This window comes from Antennarius striatus, chromosome 1, assembly GCF_040054535.1.
Source record: "Antennarius striatus isolate MH-2024 chromosome 1, ASM4005453v1, whole genome shotgun sequence".
NCBI classification, from domain to species: domain Eukaryota; kingdom Metazoa; phylum Chordata; class Actinopteri; order Lophiiformes; family Antennariidae; genus Antennarius; species Antennarius striatus.
In genome coordinates this window covers 6,077,914-6,096,640 of record NC_090776.1, presented here as the reverse complement: position 1 = coordinate 6,096,640, position 18,727 = coordinate 6,077,914, and the positions used below count along the sequence as shown (strand labels likewise).

The 18,727-nt window shown below is 46.6% G+C and overlaps 1 protein-coding gene across 1 annotated transcript in view; it reads right to left on the bottom strand.

The window, feature by feature from the left end:
• The window catches only part of si:ch211-186j3.6 (neural-cadherin), a 593,489-nt gene that overhangs the window by 29,500 nt on the left and 545,262 nt on the right, over window positions 1-18,727 (bottom strand). The window lies entirely within an intron of this gene.

Below are 18,727 nucleotides of genomic sequence, written 5' to 3'. Positions count from 1 at the left end.
TGTACAGTATATATGTGTGTATATGTGTGTGTGTGTGTGTGTGTGAATAAATAATGACCCTATTGCTGTTATGAAATATTTACCCCACTTATGTATAAATGTGTTATCTAATAGGAATCTATGCAAACACCAAGTCAGCCTTTGCTGTGAGTAATATATATTCTTTTTTTTTCCTGTCCTCAGAACATCCTTCATCTGGTAAAGATCATGCTGGTCCTTCCAGTGTCATCAGCACTGTGTGGAAGGGGATTCTCTAGACAGAAAAGGATCAAGTCTGACATGAGATCTTCCAGGAACCCCAGAACTGTTGAAGACCTTATTCTGATCATGTAAAGGGTCGTCCTGAGGAGAACTTTGTTACTGGGCCTTCAGTGGAAAGGTGGATGAGAGAGGGACTGAGAGCCAGGAGACCCAATTAATGTTACAAACATGTTTAGAAAAGTGTACTGTGAATAAAATACATGCCATGTTACATATATTGTCTGTACACCTCGCTTTGGGTAGGTGCTCCTACGTAAAGTCTTTGCTGGTGCTACTAACTTCTAAATTTGGAAGCACCAGTGCTACCAAGAAAAAAAGTTAATTTCAAGGCCTGTGTTAAAGGCACTTGAAAAATCCAGAAAAAGATCCTCACAGTGCCACTTTCTTTGTCCAGATGCGAATGGACTCTGTGTAGCATGTGGAGGATGGCGTCTTCCACGCTGACCTTTTCCCGATAGGCAAACTGTAAAGAGTCCTCAGCATGTTTCACCTCAGGCCTGAGGAGATTGAGGAAGAGCTGCTCCAGAGTCTTCATCAGATGCGATGGATATTAGGACTCTACAGTTAGTTGACATTGCAGCTGCCTGCTTACTGACTCAAACTGGGAGGAGAGAGCATATCTCTCCTGTCCTAGCATCCCTACATTGGCTTCCGATTAAATCTAGAATACAATTCAAACTCCTTATGATTAATATAAAGGCTCCATCTTGCATTGAAGATCTTATTGAAGTGTATCACCCACCCAGGGCCCTTTGATCCGAGGATGCAGGATTTCTGGTGACCCGTCGGGTTTTTAAGAGTAGAACAGGAGGCAGAAGCTTCAGCTATCTAGCTCCTTTACTGTGGAACGAACTCCCAGACACTCTCAGCTTATCTAAGAGTAGACTAAAAAACCCTCCTCTTTAATAGAGCCTACGATTAAAAATAACACACACCCCACTAGATATGCTGCTATAGGCTTAGGCTGCTGAGAGTATTTTTCTCCGTCTCTCCCGTTAAAGGGAGATTCTCTGGAGCTTCTGTCACTTCTCTTTATCTTTCTATGCTCCTAGAATTGAATACTACTGTCAAATCACACTCTTTGTCTGCACGATACTGCCGCTGTCTTTGTGCCTCTGTTCCACAGGTGGAGAACGCAGATGGAAGACAGGATATCCAAAGGCCTGGAAATCCCGCCCCCAATTCAGCGACAGCTCACTATAGCCATTAAACTTAAACTGGCCTATCTGCCACTCTCTCTCTCTCCCTCTGTCTCTTTTACTTGACCTATCTCTTTCCCCAGTGTATTTCTCTTTCCCAACCAATAGGTCAAGGCGGATGACTGCCCTCCAAAGCCTGAGTCCTGCCCAGAGTTTCTTCCTCAATGAGTGAGTTTTTCACCGCCACCGTCGCTTATGTTTGTTCTGGAGGACATTGTTGGCTTTCTATCTGTAAAGCGCTTTGAAATGTCTTCAGATGTGATTAAGCGCTATATAAATAACAGTTGATTGAAAGTTAATTGATATAAACACAGAAAGGACTCAGCCATAATGCTACTCACTGCACCACTGTGCTGCTTGCAATCACAGATGGAAATTTAATTTATGACGACTTACAAACAATTGAGCTTACAAATAGCCTCTCGTGACCAATTGTGTTTTTAGATTGAGGAAACCTGTGCAGCAGAGGATGCACTACATTTACTTTTCGAATAATTTCTAATTTTTGAAAAGTGGGTCATTAAATTTAGAAAACAAATCTTACTTTTGTCAGTTCGCCTATGTAATTGTGTGGCTTTGTAAGCTATGTTTAAGGTCAGCCGATCAACCTTGGTTTAGTTGGAAGACATTCACTGCTAAATTTATTTTAACTACATACTTAATCGTAAGTAATTGCATAACCCAGCATGGATATTGACTTACTTCAGAAATATGGAAATAAATACTACTCTAAATTGTGTCTATAAACTGGACAGGTGATTGAAAAATTATATACGCTTAATCTTCAAAGTAAATGACAATTGTACGCTGCAAGTTAAGATTTAGTGCCATGCTAGATAGATGTTCTTTTTTGCTTAACAGTGAGAGCAGAATTAGTTTATTTGTATTAGTCTATTTGAGCTCACTTTTCTTAGAGTTATACTTCAGTCTATGTAATCAAGTACTTTCTAGGAATCAAAAACACTCAGAGGACGGTTAACTTTGTTTGCTAATCACTGCACAGTATTCAGGGAAAGTAGTGAGAAAAGAATGTAAGTTTTTTTTGTGGAGTCTTTTACTCTGCATCAACATTATATTTCAACCTGTAATTTTTTTTTTCTATTCCACCAAAAGGAAAATGACTGAAGCAAATCAAGTCAAGGAAGACTTGAAAAGCAGTGCCTGATTCCTTACAAAAAAAAAGAGAAGCTGTTAACCTGTTCCCTGACTATCAAATCGTTTGAGAAACTTTTCAAGCCTGCAGCTCATAATGACTTCCTGGAACCGCCAGAGGTCTCACTGTCATTGCCCACGTGAGCGTTGAAGTACCCCAGCAGAACGATGGAGTCCCCAGTGGGAGCGCTCTCCAGCACCCCCTCCAAGGACTCCAAAAAGGGTGGGTACTCTGAACTGCTGTTTGGTGCATGAGCACAAACAACAGTCAGGACTCGTCCCCCCACCCGAAGGCGGAGGGAGGCTACCCTCTCGTCCACCGGGGTGAACCCCAATGTACAGGCACCAAGCCGGGGGGCTATGAGTATACCCACACCTGCTCGGCGTCTCCAACCATGGGCAACTCCAGAGTGTAAGAGAGTCCAACCCCTCTCGAGAGGACTGGTACCAGAGCCCAAGCTATGTGTGGAGGTGAGCCCGACTATATCTAGTCGGAACTTCTCAACCTCACACACCAGCTCGGGCTCCTTCCCTGCCAGAGAGGTAACATTCCACGTCCCAAGAGTCAGCTTCTGTCGCCGGGGATCAGATTGCCAAGGTCCCCGCCTTCGGCCACCGCCCAGCTCACAGTGCACCCGACCCCTATGGCCCCTCCCACAGGTGGTGAGCCCATGGGAAGAGGGACCCACTTTGTCCTTTCGGGCTGGGCCCAACCAGGCCCCATGGGTGCAGGCCAAGGGAAAACGTGTTCCATTGTTCGTACTAATCATTAGGGGTTTCTGAGCCGTCCTTTGTCTGGTCCCTCACCTAGGACCAATTTGTCATGGCCCTGCCAGGGGCACAAAGCCCCAGACAACTTAGCTCCTAGGATCATTGGGACACACAAACCCCTCCACCACGATACGGTGACGACTCAAGGACTTCTGTGCTCGGCATGGACTGTCCATAATGAACACCATGTTCGGACATAAGGGTCTCCATATGTGCACTTGGCACCAGGACACCCTAGGCCGCAGTTCGATGATCTACTTTGTGGTCGTGTGGACTTGCGGCTGCATGTCTTGGACACTCAGGTGAAGAGAGGGGCGGAGCCATCCACTGATCACCACCTGGTGGTGTGTTGGCTCCGATGGTGGGGGAAGATGCCGGTCAGACATGGCAGACCCAAATGTATTGTGAGGGTCTGCCGGGAACGCCTGGTGGAATCCCCTGTCAAAAGGAGTTTCAACTCCCACCTCTGGCAGAACTTTACCCACGTTCCGGGGGAGGCGGGGAACATTGAGTCTGAGTGGACCATGTTCCGCGCCCCCATTGTCGAAGCGGCCGACCGCAGCTGTGACCGTAAGGTGGTCGGTGACTGATGTGTCAGCAACCCCACAACCCGCTGGTGGACATCGGCGGTAAGGGATGCCGTCAAGCTGAAGAAGGAGTCCTATCGGGCCTTTTTGGCCTGTGGGACTCCTGAGGCAGCTGTACCGGCTGGTCAAGTGGAATGCAGCTTTGGTGGTTGCTGAGGCAAAAACTTGGGCGTGGGAGGAGTTCGGTGAGGCCTTGGAGGATGACTTCCAGACAGCTTCGAGGAGATTCTGGTCCACCATCAGACGTCTCAGGAGGGGGAAGCAGTGCAGCATCAACACTTTGTATAGTGGGGATGGGGTGCTGCTGACCTCAACTCAGGACGTTGTGACTCGGTGGGGAGAATACTTCGAAGACCTCCTCAATTCCGGCGACATGCCTTCCCATGAGGAAGCAGAGTCTGGGTTCTCTGAGACGGGCTCTATCTCTGGGGTTGAGGTCACCGAGGTGGTTAAAAAGCTCCTCGGTGGCAGGGCCCCGGGGGTGGATGAGATCTGCCCGGAGTTCCTAAAGGATCTGGATGTTGTGGGGCTGTCCTGGTTGACACACCTCTGCAACATCGCGTGGACATCAGGGACAGTGCCTCTGGATTGGCTGACTGGGTAGGTGGTCCCCCTTTTTAAGAAGGGAGACCGAAGGGTGTGTTCCAACTACAGGGGGATCACACTCCTCAGCCTCCCTGGCAAGGTCTATTCAGGGGTTCTGGAGAGGAAGGTCCGTCGGGAAGTCGAATCTCAGATTCAGGAGGAACAGTGTGGTTTTCTTCCTGGCCGTGGAACAGTGGACCAGCTCTACACCCTCCACAGGGTCCTTGAGGGGGCATGGGAGTTGCCCAACCAGTCTACATGTGTTTTGTGGACTTGGAGAAGGCGTTCGACCGTGTTCCTCTGGGGGTTCTGTGGGGGGTGCTTCGGGAGTATGGGGTACCGAACCCCTTGATAAGGGCTGTTCGGTCCCTGTACCACCGATGTAAGAGTTTGGTCCGCATTGCCGGCAGTAAATCGGATTTGTTTCCAGCGAGGGTTGCACTCTGCCAAGGCTGCCCTTTGTCACCAATTCTGTTCATAACTTTTATGGACAGAATTTCTAGGCGCAGCCAAGGCGTTGAGGGTGTCCGGTTTGGTGGCCTCAGTATCACGTCCCTGCTTTTTGCAGACGACGTGGTGCTGTTGGCTTCATCAAGCCGTGATCTCCAACTCTCACTGGAGCAGTTCCCAGCCGAGTGTGAAGCGATTGGGATGAGAATCAGCACCTCCAAATCTGAGACCATGGTCCGCAGTCGGAAAAGGGTGGAGTGCCCTCTCTGGGTTGGGAATGAGATCCTGCCCCAAGGGGAGGAGTTCAAGTATCTTGGGGTCTCGTTCACGAGTGAGGGTACGATGGAACGTGAGATCGACAGGCTGATCAGTGCAGCGTCTGCAGTGATGCGGACTCTGTATTGGTCCATCGTGGTGAAGAAGGAACCGAGCCGAAAGGCAAAGCTCTCGATTTACCGGTCGATCTACGTTCCTGCCCTCACCTATGGTCACGAGCTGTGGGTCGTGACCGAAAGAACGAGATCCCGGATACAAGCGGCCAAAATGAGTTTCCTCCGCAGGGTGTCCGGGCTCTCCCTTAGAGATAGGGTGAGAAGTTCGGTCATCCGGGAGAGACTCAGAGTCAAGCCGCTGCTCCTCCGCATCGAGAGGAGCCAGATGAGGTGGCTTAGGCATCTGGTTAGGATGCCTCCTGGAAGCCTCCCTGGTGAGGTGTTCCGGGCACATCCTACCGGGAGGAGGCCCCGGGGACGACCCGGGACACTATGGAGAGATTATGTCCCGGCTGGCCTGGGAACGCCTTGGGATTCTCCCGGAGGAGCTGGATGAAGTGGCTAGGGAGAGGGAAGTCCGGGCTTCCCTGCTTAAGCTGCTGCCCCCGCGACCCGACCCTGGATAAGCGGAGGAAGATGGATGGATGGATGGATGGAACCGCCAGAGTACATGATCACCAATACATGGTGTGGGACAGGTAGCTGGGCAGTGAGTTATTTGTCAGTGATTACGGATGAAATTAGTTTATTTGCTGTCTTATTTGAATTTCAAAAGAAAATAAAACAAACACACCATTTTTGAAGGTCTTCAACCAGTTTGGTACTTGCACATTGTCTGGGAGTCACCTCATATGAAAATTCTCATTTCAACTTTGAGGAGATGGCCGTTATGAGGACTTAATTCCCAATTATGGACACTTTGAAGGGCCTTATTTTAGTTAAACTACTGCCTGCTTAACAATGGACATATACATTATGACTGGTAAGAATTCAGATGATTATGCCATCTTCTTTTTCTCCTTTCGGCTTTTCCCTTCTAGGGACACCAGAGCGAATCAGTTGCCTCCATCCAACCATCTTCTGCATCCTCTCACACCAACTACCGTCATGTGCTCTTTCACTACATCCATAAACCTCCTCTGTGATCTTCTTCTAGGCCTCATGCCTGGCAGTTCAAAGCTTAGTCAGTCAGTCAGTAGGGCCCTTGCGATGGGGGGGTGTCCCATCCCTGTGCGTTGAGCCAACCAGATGGGTCCGTTTTTTTTCCAACGCTAGCGGTCTTATGCCAGCTGCTCTGCATCCTCCACAGCGACTCCCTGTTGTCGAAGGTTGCCTGCAATGACGTCAAGCCATCGGGTGCGAGGCTTGCCTCGAGGTCATTTCCAGCCTGCGGTCTTGGGGTCAAACTGGAGAATGGCTCTTGTTGGGTGATCAGGGGGAAGGTGGAGGACATGACCAAACCAGCGCTGCCTGGCAAGAAGCTCTGGGCTGGCACGTGCTGGCTCTAAGCACTTTGTTGGAAACACACTGGGGCCACCTGATCTTTTCAACAGTTCTGAGAGCCCTGCTATCAAAAACCATCTATACTGGTAGCCAGGGTCTTATTTAATGGCCAATTTTCTGAGCGGTAGAGCAGGATGGAGAGGACGGCAGAGTTGTAAATTCTGAAATTCGTCTTGTGGGAGATGGTCTGGTGCCGCCAGAGTGGCTTCCAAAGGGACTGCAGAGCTGATGCTGCCAGAGCTCTTCTATGGAGAATCTCTGGTTTAAGGTCCCCATGGTCCGTCACTATGGACCCCAATATATTCACTATCTCTCCTCTGGACATGTCCAAACCATCTTAGTCTGGTCTCTCTGACTTTATCTCCAAAACCTCCGACAAGTGCTGCCCCTCTGATGTACTCATTCCTGATCCTATCCATCCTGGTCACTCCCAAAGAGAACCCCAGCATCAGATGATTATGCCATATATTCATTTCCTTTCAGCTTTTCCCTTCAGGGGTCGCCACAGTGAATCAATTGCCTCCATCTAACCCTGTCTTCTGCATCCTCTTCTCTCACAGCAACTACCTTCATGTCCTCTTTCACTACATCCATAAATCTCCTCTTTGGTCTTCTTCTAGGATTCCTACCTGGCAGTTCAAAACTCAGTATCCTTCTACCAATATATACACTATCTCTCCTCTGGACATGTCCAAACCAGCTCAGTCAGGCCTCTCTAACTTTATCTCCAAAACCTCTAACATGTGCTGTCCCTCTGATGTACTCATTCCTGATCCTATCTTTCCTGGTCACTCCCAAAGAGAACCTCAGCATCTTCATCTCTGCTATCTCCAGCTCTGTCTCCTGTCTTTTCTTCAGTGACACTGTCTCTAGACTAAACAACATTGCTGGTCTCACCAGTTTTGTACACCTTCCCTTTCATTTTAGCTGAAACTCTTCTATCACACATCACACCTGACACTTTTCTCTATCTATTCCATCCTGCTTGTACATGCTTCTTTACCTCTTTTCCACACTCTCCATTGCTCTGGACCGTTGACCCTAAGTACTGAAAATCATCCACCTTCTTGATCTCTTCTCCCAACCTCACTCTTCCGCTTGGGTCCCTCTCATTCACACACATGTACTCTGTCTTACTGCGGCTAACCTTCATTCCTCTCCAGGACAAACCTCCACCTCTCTAGCTTCTCCACCTGTTCCATGCTCTCACTGTAGATCACAATGTCATCTGCAAACATCATAGTCCATGGAGATTCCTGTCTAACCTCGTCTGTCAGCCTGTCCATCACCATAGCAAACAAGAGGGGCTCAGAGCTGATCCCTGATGCAGTCCCAACTCCACCTTGAACTCATCTGTCACACCTACAACACACCTCACCACTGTCTTACAGTCCTCATACATGTCCTGCACCATTCTAACATACTTCTCTGCCACTCCAGACTTCCTCATACAATACCAAAGTTCCTCTCTGGGCACCCTGTCATAAGCTTTCTCCAGATCTACAAAAAAACAATGCAGCTCTGTTTGGCTTACTCTATCAACATCCTCAAAGCAAATACCGCATCTGTAGTACTATTTTTTGGCATGAAACCATACTGCTGCTCACAAATGCTCACTTCTGCCCTTAGCCTAGCTTCCAATACTCTTTCCCATAGCTTCATTGTATGGCTCATTGGCTTTATTCATTTGTAGTTGCCACAACTCTGCATGTCTCCCCTGTTCTTAAAAATGGGCACGGGCACACTTCTCCTCCATTCTTCAGGCATCTTCTCACCGTCTAAGATCCTGTTGAACAACCCAGTCAGAAACTCTCCTGCCACTTCTCCTTGGCACTTCCAAACCTCTACGGGTATATCATCAGGACCAACTGCCTATCCACTCTTCATCCTATTCAATGCCCTCCTCACTTCATCCTGACTAATTTTTGCTACTTCCTGGTCCACAGCAGTCATCTCTTCTAGTGTTCGTTGTCTCTCATTTTCCACGTTCATCAACTCTTCAAAGTACTCTTTCCATTTTCCCATAACACTACTGGCCCCTGTCAATAGACTTCCATATTGCACGTCCTTCCCATCTCTGTCTCTGTGTCTTGCCAATCTGTATAGATCAGTCTCTCCCTCCTTACTGTCCAACCTAGCATACAAGTCATCATAAGCTCCTTGTTTGGCCTTTGCTACCTCTACCTTCACCTTATGTTGCATCTCCCTGTACTCCTGTCTACTCTCCTCGGTCATCTCTGTCTCACTTTCTCTTAGCTAACCTCTTTCTCCGTATACACTCCTGCACCTCGTCATTCCACCACCAAGTCTCCTTATCTACTTTCCTTCCACATTACACACCAAGTACTCTCTTACCTGTCTCCCTGATCACATTAGCTGTAGTTGTCCAGTCATCTGGAAGTACTTCCCGACCACCCAGAGCCTGTCTTAACTCCTTCCTAAAAGTCATGCAACACTTTTCCCTTTTCAGCTTCAACCATTTTGTCGTCTGTTCTGTCTTTGTCCTCTTCATCTTCCTCACCACCAGAGTCATCCTACACACCACCATCCTATGCTGTTTGGCTACACTCTCACATACCACTACTTTGCAGTCACTGATCTCCTTCATATTACACCGTCTACACATGATGTAGTCTACCTGTGTGCTCCTACCACCACTCTTATAGGTCAACCTATGTCCCCGCCTCTTTTGGAAGAAAGTTTTCACTATAGACATTTCCATTCTTTTTGCAAAGTTAACTACCATCTGTCCTTCTGCATTCCTCTTGTGGACACTAAACCTGCCTATTACCTCTTCATCACCACTGTTTCCTGCACTAGCATCTTTGATCTTCTTTTGTGAGGAGTGCATGAAGTGAGTGGGAAACCTGCTGAGTGGTTTTCAGCACTTTTGTCTATCTTTACGTTTGTCTTCATGTGTGTATTCTTTGTGTATTGTTAATTGTGTTTTTCTTCAGTGTTAAGTGTCGTTTATTGTCAGTTTTTGTGTGTTTTTTGCCAACCAGGCGTGTGCCGGTTGGCGCCGGCTCAGACACCGTCATGGCGTGTGGTGGGTTCGATTTCACAATGCTGACAAGGGACCACGGGATTAGAGTGGTGTCTCATTTCAGCATGGAGGGGGTAGCACTAGCGGTGGGTGATGTTATTGGGTATAGTACACTGAAGTCTGCCGGCCGGATGAACGGGGCAATCGTCATGTTCGTGGAAAAGGTAGAACAGGTAAAGCTACTGGTGGAATGGGGAATAAATGTTAACAGACTGTTTGTACCGGTTATGCCGTTGTCACAGCCAGCGTTCTAAGATCACGCTGTCGAACGTCCCTTGTTTCATCAGTGATGACTTCCTGGTTAGAGAACTCTCTCGACACGGAAAAATTGTGTCGCCAGTTACCAGAGTCCCCGCAACTAGGGCATCTCGTGTGTTACCGCCGACAGGTTTCCATGATCCTGAACAACAAGGCGGAAGAATTTAACTACCGTTTTCTTGTTAGAGTGGACTACTATGACTACCCGTGGTACGCCACCTCCTCTCGGATGAAATGTTTTGGCTGTGGAGAGGATGGACACATTGTTAGCGCCTGTCCGAGGCGCTTCAGCGATGCTCCTGTGTGACGGAGCACCCACTACTTGGGCCAACAGGACGATGGGAAATGGACCTGACCCACAGTGGAGACTTCTATACAAACCTCCCCTCAAGAAAAAAACAGCCAACCTCCAGTGGAGACTTTTACATGGTGCCATCGGTGCCAATGCTTTATCTCTGTTTTTAACCCTGCTGTGTCCAACCAGTGTCCCTTCTGTCCCCTTCGGGAGTCTTTTCATGCTTTTAGTGAGTGTACGAGATTTGCAGTGCTCTTCACTCTTTTAACGAATGGTTTTAATCTCTTCTTCTTCTTCTTCTTCTGTGTTTTAAGTCTTGTACTTTGAATGTGAATGGAGCATAAACAACATGGAGACAAGAGCCTCTTTTTTAATTTTGATAAATGATAGTTTTCTTCATTCAGGAATGTTTTTGATGTGAATTCCTTTTTGTGTGAATCTCTTTTGGATTTTATGTCAACGTGATTTTCTTGTAATTTGGCATTTGTGAATAAATTAATTTTTTTTAAAATCAAAAATCGAAAGAATCTCCATTGAAGTCTGAATCAATGACAACTCTCTCACTTCTAGGTATGCTCTGCATCACTTCTTCAAAGTCCAACCAGAATTTCTCCTTCTCCTCCAGCTCACATCCTACCTGTGGAGCATACCCACTAACAACATTGACCATCACACCTTCAATTTCTAGCTTCAGACTCATCACTCTATCTGACACTCTTTTTACCTCCAGGACATTCCTAACAAATTCCTCCCTCAAGATAACTCCAAACTACTCCATTTCTTTTCCTATCTACACCATGATAGATCAATTTGAACGCTGCCCCTAAACTCCTAGCCTTGCTACCTTTCCACCTGGTTTCCTGGACACATAGTCTGTCTACCTTCCTTCTCTGCATCATGTCGACCAACTCTCTACCTTTTCCTGTCATAGTTCCAACATTCAACGTCCCTACTCTCAGTCCTATACTCTTGGCGTTCCTCTTCTCTCTCTTCCTACAAACACACTTTCTTCCTCTCCTTCTTCGACCAACAGTAGTACAATTTTCCACCAATGTCCTGGCAGAGCTAACACCCTGCTATGAAGAGAACCACCTACGTGCTAACCCATCTTAGACACAGGTGTGTGCCTTCCACCTTAGAAATGGTGAAGCAAAGCAACATCTGATGATCAGGTAGTCAGGAACCCCCCTTGAACACTATGAGCACCATGTCTACCTTGGGGTAACCCTGGATAGAACCCTCTCTTTTAAGACCCATATAGAGAAAACGAAGTGCAAAGTGAGTACAAGGAACAACATCCCAGTATGGGAGTATACTCTTGGCGCTCCTCTTCTCTCTCTTCCTACTGGCAGACTTTTCTCCTCTCCTTCTTCGACCAACAGTAGTCCAATTTCCATCGGCACCCTGTAGGTCAACAGCATCGATGGCGGTCATTGTTAACCCGGGCCTCGACCTACCCGGTATGGAAGTCATAAGTTTGATTCACATGCTTGATTTGGCAAAAGTTTTACGCCAGATGCCCTTCCTGACGCAACCCTCTGTATTTATCCGTGCTTGGGACCGGCACAATAAGACACTGGATTGTGTCCTCTTGTGGCTACAATGTCCTCTTGTGGCTACATTTTTCTCTTGTGCCATACACAATTACAATTATGCCATATACAATAAAAAAAATAATCAAAGCAAGCAATACCAGTGGAGGGCAATCAGGGCCAGGAAGGCTATCTCTGCTGGCCTAACATAACCCAAAATCATTATAATATCTCTGATAATTTTAATTTTAGTTAATTTTAACACATTTTCATAGACACACACACACACACACACACACACACACACACACACACACACACACACACACACACACACACATATATATATATATATATATATATATATATATATATATATATATATATATACATACACACACACACTGTATATATGTTTATATATATATAAAATTCCTTTATAAATCTCTTCTGGTGTGGATCAATAATTTCCATTAAATATATCATATAGTGGATGAACACAGTGGTGAAATGGATTCATAGGATTTACAAAAAGTGTGCAATAATTATTTAAACAAAACAGATTTTGGTTAGAAGGTATTTTTGACTTTGTTTACAACTCTTGTCCAGTGCAGTTAGATGGTTTCCAGCATGATCAGCCCGCTTTAAATCAGACCACACATTTTTGACAATATTCAGGCCTGGTAGTGAGATGGCTATTCCAGAACATTTTACTTGTTCCTTTTCATGAGTGCCTTAGATACGTGAACAGGTTGCTGTCCTGTTGACGTATCCAGCCCTGGCATAAATTTGGCTTTTTCTCTGAATCCTTAACATTGTTTGCAAGAATCTACTGATACAGACTGGAATCCACACAATCTTCAATTCTAATAAGATTGCCAGTACCTGCACCGGACGTAGCCCCACAGCATGATGGAACCACCACCAAATTTTACTGTGGACATCGAGTGTTTGTTTTGGAACGCTGTTTTCTTCATCTGCCATGCATACTCCCCCTTGTTATGTCCAAATAACTAAATTATAGTTCAATCATTCCAGAGCGTCTCATTCCAAAATTAAGCTGGCTTGTTCAAATGTGCTGTAGCAGACCTCAAGTGACTCTGTTTGTGGCATGTATACAGAACCTTCACAAATGAACCCTCGCGCATTTGTGAAGTTTCTTCCGCATCACTCTTCTATAGAGCATCCCTTTGTGCAAAGCGTGCTGGATAATTGAACAATACACACTGACACCATCTGCAGCAAGATGATGTTGTAGATCTTTGGAGTTGATCTGTGGGATGACGTTGACTGTTCGCTCCATTTGTCGCTTCTACTTATCTGACGTTTTTCTTGGCATGCCACTCCAGGCCTTAACTAGAACTGTGCCTGTGTTCTTCCATTTCATCACTGCATTCCTTGTAGTGGAAACTGACAGCTGAAATCTTTGAGATAGCTTTGTACAACATTCCCCTAAAACATAATGTTGAACAATCTTTGTTTTGAGGTCATTTGTCAGTTGTTTTGAGGCTCCCTTGTTGCCACTCTTCATAGGAAATGCAAAACGGACACCAACTTGCAATTGTCCACCGCAAATACCCTTCCTCATTATTTGCTTCACCTTTGTATGTAGGTCAAGGGTCAGTGAACTAACTAAAAAAAATTGTGTTCCAATAATTAATGCTAAAAGTATTCAAATCAATAAAACAACAAGGGTACCCAAATTTATGGACCTGCCTACTTTTGTTTAAATAATTATTGCACAATGTCTTTAAATCCTATAAACTTCATTTCACTTCTCAAATATATTCTGTTTGTCTGCTATATGATATATTTAACAGAAATTGTTGATCTGAAAAACCAGTGATTTATAATAATAATAATAATAATAATAATAATAATAATAATAATAATAAATAATAAACCTTTATTGTCCTACAGTGGGGAAATGTGTGCGATCGTGGCAGCGGGGGGGGGGGGTCATACATAAATACTTAAATAATATACATACATATTAACATTTGCAACATATGACATTTACATAATCACATATTGTAAACATATTAACATATATCATATTATCAGAATGTACAGTTATATTTACACATCAGAAATTTACACTACAGACTGAAGATTACATTGTTCATCCAGAATTACAATGTTTTGTACTTTGAGTTCTTTGAGTTCTTTGAGTGGTCTGCTGGGAGAATTGCTGGTTGTACAGTCTGACAGCCATGTGCAGGAAGGACCTGCAATAGTGTTACTTCACGCATCTTGGGTGAAGCAACCTATCGCTGAAGGAGCTCTCCAGTGATTTCAGTGTGCCCTGTAGAGGGTGGGAGTGGTTCTTCATCATCGGTGACAGCGTGGCTGTCATCCTCCTCTCCACCACCACCTCCACTGGGTCCAGGGAGCATCCTAGGACAGAACCTGCCCTCCTAATCAGCCTGTCCAGTCTCTTCCTGTTGGCCGCAGTGATGCTGCTGCCCCAGCAGACCACCACATGAAAAATAGCTGAGGCTACAACTGTGTCATAAAAAGTCTTTAGGAGTGGCCCCCGCACTCCAAAAGACCTCAGCCTCCTGAGCAGATAGAGTCTGCTCTAACCCTTTTTGTAGAGGGAGTGAGTGTTTGTACTCCAGTCCAGTTTGTTGTTCAGGTGAACACCCAGGTACTTGTACGAGGACACCACCTCGATGTCCGGTGTCGATTCACCGGTATAACCGGGCAGAGTGATCGCATGCGGAAATCCACCACCAGCTCCTTGGTTTTACCCGTGTTGATCTGGAGGTGGTTCCGCTTGCACCAGTCCACAAAGTCCTGGTTCAGTTCTCTGTACTCTCTGTCGTCCCCATCGGTGATGAGGCCGACGATTGCAGAGTCATCAGAGAACTTCTGCAGGTGACATGTGGAGGAGTTGTAGGCGAAGTCTGCAGTGTAGAGAGTGAACAGGATCAGAGCCAGAACCGTTCCTTGTGGTGCCCCTGTGCTGCAGACAACTGTGTTTGACACACAGTCCCGGGTCCTCATGAACTGCAGGCGATTGGTCAAATAGTCCAATATCCAGTCTGTGAGGTGGTGGTCCGACCCGGTGATCTCCAGTTTGTCTCTCAACAGTGCCGGTTGTATAGTATTGAAAGCACTGGAGAAATCAAAAAACATGATCCTCACAGTGCTCCCAGGCTTCTTCAGGTGAGACAGTGCTCTGTGTAGAAGGAAAAAGACGGCGTCATCCACTCCGATGGCAGGCTGGTGAGCGAACTGGAGTGGGTCCAGTGATGGGCTCACCAGGGGGCGGAGATGACAGAGGACCAGACGCTCCAGGGTCTTCATCAGGTGGGACGTTAGTGCCACCGGCCTGTAGCTATTTAGGTCCTTGGGGTGCGGGGTCTTGGGCATGGGAACCAAGCAGGACGTTTTCCATAGCTGTGGAACCCTTCCCAGCTTCAGGCTCATGTTGAACATGTGTTGAACAATCCCACACAGCTGGTCTGTGCAGGATTTCAGGAGCCTGGAGCTGATGCCGTCTGGACCCGCAGCCTTCCTCGTCTTTATCCTCCGGAGCTGGTTTCTCACCTGGGACTCAGTGCGGGACAGGGTGGAGCTGGGGGACTGTGTGCTGGGGGGTGTGGGTGAGGGGGGTGGGTTGAAGAGGTGAACTGTAGGGGGTGGCTGTAACATGACCTGAGCAGTGGGGGGTGGCCGTGGTGGCTGATTGTTGTAGAGGGGGAGGGGGGAGGAGATGTGGTGGTGTTGGAGAGGGGCAGGGGTAGGGGGAGGAGGAGGCTGCAGCGTGGAGGGCTGGGCTGGGGGAGGGGGTGGATGCCTGATCGAATCTATTGAATAATTCGTTCAGGTTATCTGCCCACTTCTGGTCCCTAGTGACCTGGAGGTCGAGTCCTTTATGGCCTGAGATGGTCTTCAGGCCCCTCCACACCTCGCTGGCATTGTTCTGCTGCAGCTGGTCCTCCATCTTCCTCCTGTACATGCTTTTCCCCTCTCTGATTTTTCTCCTCAGCTCCCTCTGGACAGCCTTCAACTCGTCCTTGTTTCCAGACTTAAAGGCCCTTTTCTTCTCCTTAAGAAGGGCTTTAATGTCCAGGGTGATCCAGGGTTTGTTGTTGAGATAACACCGTACAGTCCTGGTGGGTACGGTGTTATCCACACAGAAGTTAATGTAGTCAGTGTTTGTGAGACCGTCAATGTCCTCCCCGTGAGAATCACAGATTAAATCCCACTCTGTTCTGTGGAAGCAGTCCTTCAAAGTGTCTTCAGCCTCGTCGGACCATCCTTTCACAGTGCGGGACACAGCTGGTTGCCTTTCCACAAGAGGCTTGTAGACGGGCAGGAGATGAACCAGATTGTGCTCTGCTCTTCCCAGGGGGGGGGGGGTGATGATATGTATGCCTCCTTGGTGTTGGCATAGCACAGGTCCAATATTTTACTGTCTCTGGTGAAACAAGTAACATATGGGGTGAAGGTGGGCAGAGTGGAGGGGGGGGGGGGCGTGATTAAAGTCTCCAGAGATGAGGATGAGGGCCTGGAATCTGGAATCGCCACGCTCAGCCATGTCTCCGTGAACACCATGATGCTGCATTCGCGGAAGTCCCTCTGATGCCGGGTCACCGCCGCCAGCTCATCCATCTCCCGGGGGATGTCGAGTTTCTCCTAGGGCAGCACCGCGTGTTGCTACGGCGCACTAACAGGTTATCCCTACTGTAAACAATAGGGCTGCGTACGGGGTCCACAGACGTGACCGATGTAAAAAACAGCATGAAGACCTGCGCAAGTATAACAAACTTGATCTCCATGGCACACTACTTAGTTACTTAAAAAATAAATGCAAAAAGAAGTAAGAAAAACCGTTAAAAAGAAAGGAAAAACAAAGACCGGTGTGGGAAAGGAAAATCTGGAAAATTATCAGGTGTGCCAATACAACCGACAATAAACAACCTTTTTTTTCATAAAATGCTAATCAATATGTCTGTGAACAAAATAACTAAGAAATAATTATATTAAAAATTTGATTCAATTGACTGCACTGATGACGTTTATTTTGAAATACAGCAACTCACAATCAGTGCATTCAACGTCGGAGAAATACTAATCATTTCCAATAAAAGGGTGAACAAGTCAATAATAATTACAATAATGAGAATTAGGTTTTCTTTATGGTCACTGCAGAAAATCCCGCTTCACAAAAACAGGAGGTTGGAAATGGAGGCAGGGTTTTCGATACTTTTTGGGTGAACTCAGGATAATCTGCCTTGACTTCAATCTGAAATGCTCTCATTGAATCCACAGACAAGTCCAAAAACAGCAAGAAAGCATAGACACTTATTCACAAACTCCGAGGTGACCCCAAAGCAGCTCCTGAGCACCTAAAAGTCACTGCTAACCAAGTTGCTAATCAATTGCTCGAAAATGGAAAGTGTTAAAAGAGAGGTAAAAAGACCATGCTAAATCGCAAGAAATACATTGAGGACCCGACATTTACAAGACTGCTCACTATGGAAGAGCTGGAAGAGGGTATCACTCCACTCAAACCAGGAAAAGCAATAGGACTAGATAAAATTGCAAATGAACAGATCAAGCACTTTGGTCACAAGGCAATATAGTTGGCTTCTACATCTATACAACGAGTGCTTAAGCTCCCAAACATCTGGAAACAAAGCCCACGTTATAGCACTGCTGAAACCCGGCAAAGATCCATCCGCTCCCAAGAACTTCAGACCAATCTCACTTTTGAGCCACATCTATAAGCTTTTTGAACATCTGATTCTCAACAGAATTGGTTCCCACATCGACAAACATCTAATCCCTGAACAAGCAGGTTTCCACCCTGGCAAGTACTCAACCTCACCCACTACATCGAAGATGGTTATGAGGAAGGGATGGTAACTGGAGTGGTGTTTGTCGACCTCTCAGCTGCCTATGACAGTCAACCACAGACGTCTCCTCAGTAAGATCCTGGAGATTACAAGAGACATCCGTCTGACTGAGCTGATTGAAAGCATGCTTGAGAATAGTCACTTCTTTGTCGAGCTAAGAGGAAAGAAAAGCAGGTGGTGAATACTCAAAAATGGCCTCCCACAGGGAAGTGTGCTTGCACCACTTCTCTTCAACGTCTACACCAACGACCAGCCAAAAAGTGCAGACACTCGTTGCTTTATCTATGCAGACGACCTTGGCATAGCCACACGGGACACAGACTTCAAAGTTATGGAAGACAGACTCTCCAATGCTCTGGCAGAGCTAACGCCCTGCTATGAAGAGAACCACCTACGTGCTAACCCATCTTAGACACAGGTGTGTGCCTTCCACCTTAGAAATGGTGAAGCAAAGCGACATCTGATGATCAGCTGGTCAGAAACCCCCCTTGAACACTGTGAGCACCCAGTCTACCTTGAGGTAACCCTGGATAGAACCCTCTCTTTTAAGACCCATATAGAGAAAACGAAGTGCAAAGTGAGTACAAGGAACAACATCCCAGTATGGGAGTATACTCTTGGCGTTCCTCTTCTCTCTCTTCCTATGGGCACACCTTCCTCCTCTCCTTCTTCGACCAACAGTAGTCCAATTTCCATCGTCACCCTGTAGGTCAACAGCATCGATGGTGGTCATTGTTAACCTGGGCCTCGACCAAGAAGTCATAGGTTGGATTCGCATGTTTGATTTGGCAAAAGTTTTACATCGGATGCCCTTCCTGACACAACCCTCTGTATTTATCTTGGCTTGGGACCAGCACAATAAGAAACTGGCTTGTGTCGTCTTTCGGCTACATTTGTCCTCTTGCGGCTACATTGTCCTCTTGTGGCTACATTTGTCCTCTTTGCG